Genomic DNA, 3,863 nt, shown 5'->3' with positions numbered 1-3,863 from the left:
AGAGCATAATTGCCAATGATATATCAGATAAGGCGTTAATTTCCAATACATATAGAGTGCTCATACAACTCCACAAAAGGAAGACAAAGAATCCAATTAAAAAATGGGCAGAGGAACTAAATAGACACCTCTCCAAACAGGACATAGAAATGGCTAAGAAACATATGAAGAAATGCTCATCATCACTAATCATCAGAGAGATGCAAATCAAAACAATGAGGTATCACCTCACACCTGTCAGAATGGCTGCCATCAACAAATCATCAAACAACAAGTGTTGGCGAGGGTGTGGAGAAAAGGGGACTCTAGTACACTGCTGGTGGGAATGCAGACTGGTGCGTCCACTATGGAAAACAATATGGTGTCACCTCAAAAAATTAAAAATTGATCTTCCATTTGACCCAGTGATCCCACTTCTAGGAATATACCCTAAGAAGCATAAAACACCAATCAGAAAGAATATATGTACCCCCACCTTTGTAGCAGCACTATCGCTAAGATCTGGAAACAGCCCAAGTGTCCACCAGCAGACGAATGGATCAAAAAGCTGTGGTACATATACACAATGGAGTACTACGCAGCAGTAAGAAAGAAAGACCTCTTATTCTTTGAGACTATATGGAGGGAACTTGAAAGTATCATCCTAAGTGAAACAAGCCAAACAAAGAAAGACAAATTTCATATGATCTCGCTTATTTGTGGAATATAATGAACATAACAGTTTGAGGAATGGGGTAGTCCCAGAGACATGGAAACGGGGTACAGACTGACAATCCCCTAAGAAGTGGGGAGGTGGGGGAGGTTTGAACCACAGAACTTATACGCATGTATGCATGAACAGTGGACATGGACAACAATCTGGGGAAGGGGCAGGGAGGGAGGTGGAGGGGGGAATCAGTGGGGGGAAAAAGGAGAAACATCTGTAACAAAAATTAATCAATAAAAAAGAAAAAGAAATGTCAGATAGTGGTAATAAGTGCTACATGGAGAATTATAACAGACTAAGTATATGGGGATGGCTACTTTATGTTGGATTGAATGATGAGGGAAGGGAATACATTAGCTGAGATCTGAATGACTAACAAAACAATCCAAATAACCAAAAATAAAAAAAATAAAGAAACCTCACCAAAATCAAACCACCTCATCTAGCCATCTAGCCATGTAAGAATCAGGAAAATCATAGAATTCTGGGTATAATGTCCCCAAGGTTAGAATTAGATTAATGTGTTTAATCTAATTCTATAACATAGAGAAGGCTAGGGTGGCTGAAGCATAGTAGAAAACAAGAGAATGATATGAGCTGAGGCCAGATGAGGAGGCAGGGGCCAGATCATTTATAGATTTCTGGTGAGTTTGGATTTTTTATAAGGGTAATGGGAGGCTTTTGAAGAGTCTTAAATTAGAAATGATCTGATACAACAATTTTAAAGACTAGAGGCTCAAGACTGAAATTAAGACAAGCTGTAAATCATTGCTGTGTGAGAGACAGTGTTGTCTTGGACATAATGAATGGTTGCTTAGGAAGTTTTGAGAGAAGGACAGGCTCATAATTTAATCATGTATGCCAGTGAAGTCTTATGCAAGCCTTGATGATATAAAGAGTTACAAGTTGTTAAGCATTTGGAGCATAAACATTTATGCAGAAAGATATTTCTTGTTTCCTGGCAAAGACTTCTCCCCAACTTTTCAAAGACATTGATAGCCTTTGAAGTTTCCAAAAGGGGATCATAAAATTGAAAAAATTTTTGATGGTATCAGTGTACAAGTAATGATTAAAAACTGGGCACTGCCTTCATAGATTGATAGAGTTTCATCTAGATTCATGCTGAAAGGAAATTGTGTAACAGCCAATTCCTCCACAATGTACCACAAAATATTCGAACAAATGTAAGCAACTATTAGTTTTTTTACGGGCTAAATAATGTCACTTGACAGAAGCATAGCTTCAGTTTTCCTCTGCTGCTCTGCCAAAGCCACAGAACATTTGGACAGTTGCAGGATACATACAGCAATGAAAGAAATCAATGGAAACCCAAACCTCATTTTATTTCATTTACTTCGAAATATTCCATTTTAAGATAATGTAAACTAAATGTAAATCAAGGCAGCTATAATCATAACAACATACTTTTTCCTTAATCACTATCAATTTTAAATGGTTTTAGACTTTAAAACATGAAGAAGATGGTGACTGCAATGTACCTAATTGTGTACATTGATATTATCTCACAAACTTTTGCAGTGAAATAATACCTAATTCAGACTTGCATAATTGTTGTGTGTGTGTTTTTTTTACACGGTTAATTGCTTGACATTTTATTGAATGCAAGGCAAGATTCAGTGTTTTTGTGGTACAGAGCTGAAGCAGGAGTCCAGAGAGGGGAAGACATGCACCCTCTGTAGTCCTGTCTTGTGGAAAGACTAACCCATGTTCTTTCTGTTGCCATAGCCCCTAGGATGGGTGTTCTTTCATTCCTGAGCTCAGTGGAGTGTTTGCTCATCGTCCTCTTCCTCCTTCTGTTCTTGATGTTCCTGTTGCTGAGCTGCTTTTTTGACCTCTGATGTTGTCTTGGCTGTTCCCTGATCTGGTAAAGCTCCCAATTTCTGATGCTGATCATATCAGTCATTCACTGTCATAGATGCCAGACTTGGATAACCAGCTCTAAACACTTTGGCTTGGGCCGCATCCCGAGTAAAAATAAAGGGTTTCATTGGAGACATGGCCTGATGAGATGAGTGAGAAGTTGATGCCTCTCTTTTGAAGAGTCTTTTCCTCTCAGGATGTCCATCTCCTGGTCAATGCTCTCAATTTCGTCTAAGCTGATACCAATCCACCTTCCAAGGTGAAGGAGATAATACTCATGAGCACGCTCATCATCGTCTTTACCACTTTCCACAGCAGATTTCATTTCAGACAACCTATGCTCCATCTCATCTTCTGCTTGTATCTTTCTATTTTAATCTGTCTTTTTGATGCCAGAGCAATGAGGCTAGGATGGGCCATGGAGGAACTAGCAGTGTTATTTTTTCCCCTGCATTGTTCTTGGTTTTGGGCAACTCAAACTCTGCCACATGATAAAGTTGGCACTGAGCTAAGTAGTTTAGAAAGTGTTCTCAAACTCCCTGCAAGTGATCTAGGCACTTGCTGGGGTTGACTTATTTTAATGCAAGGGCTCCTTGAAATGCTGGCATCATCAAGTACTTCAGATTGGTAGAAGCAACCTCTTCTGTATCTTCATTTTGGCTGAACAGGTTGAGCTGTGTTAACATTTTGTCAGCCTTTTCAAGGAGGTGTTGCCCTTTTGACACCTTCTCCTGGACTGCCTGAGAGCCGATGGGTTCAGCTGCTACTTCCACATGGTCCAGAAGCCACTGGCTGGTATCCAACAGCTTGAGCAGCCGTGGCAGCCGTAACTCATGGTCTTCAGCGATGGCTTCCTTGAGGGAGGGAGGAACCTGAAAGTGCATACTTATTTTGTAAAGGAACCTTTGATGCCTAATTCATATGTGACCTTCTTAGTAAGTTGTCAATAATGTACATCCTATTGTGAGTTGGTAAGAAGAATTTCCTCCATTACAATTAGTTTGAAGTTAAGGGCACTCAGGAGATAGGAACTTTCATTAGAACAATGGATGGAATAATTTGGGGGACTTAAAGGATAGATTTTCTGAATGAACAACCCTGGTTGATTCTGGGTACATGTTGGAGAAGTCTTAGAGAGCAGGACCAAAACACAAGAGTACGGCATTACTAACGGAAGGTGCAGCAAATTAGAGGCAGGAAGTCATGGTATAAATAGTGTGAATAGTTGAGCCAGAGTTATGTCAATTACTGTCGTGAGGCTTTGGTGTTATTTGCA

At 39.8% G+C, this 3,863-nt stretch overlaps 1 pseudogene; it reads right to left on the bottom strand.

Annotated features, from left to right (window-relative positions):
* Positions 1-2,424: 2,424 nt before the first annotated feature.
* Positions 2,425-3,471, bottom strand: LOC118620737 (annotated as a pseudogene).
* Between the last annotated feature and the right edge of the window lie 392 nt (positions 3,472-3,863).

Source organism: Molossus molossus, unplaced genomic scaffold (genome assembly GCF_014108415.1).
Source record: "Molossus molossus isolate mMolMol1 unplaced genomic scaffold, mMolMol1.p scaffold_m16_p_8, whole genome shotgun sequence".
In the NCBI taxonomy this organism is placed as follows: Eukaryota; Metazoa; Chordata; class Mammalia; order Chiroptera; family Molossidae; genus Molossus; species Molossus molossus.
Note: the sequence above shows the minus strand (reverse complement) of the source record. Positions and strands in the feature narration are given on the sequence as shown.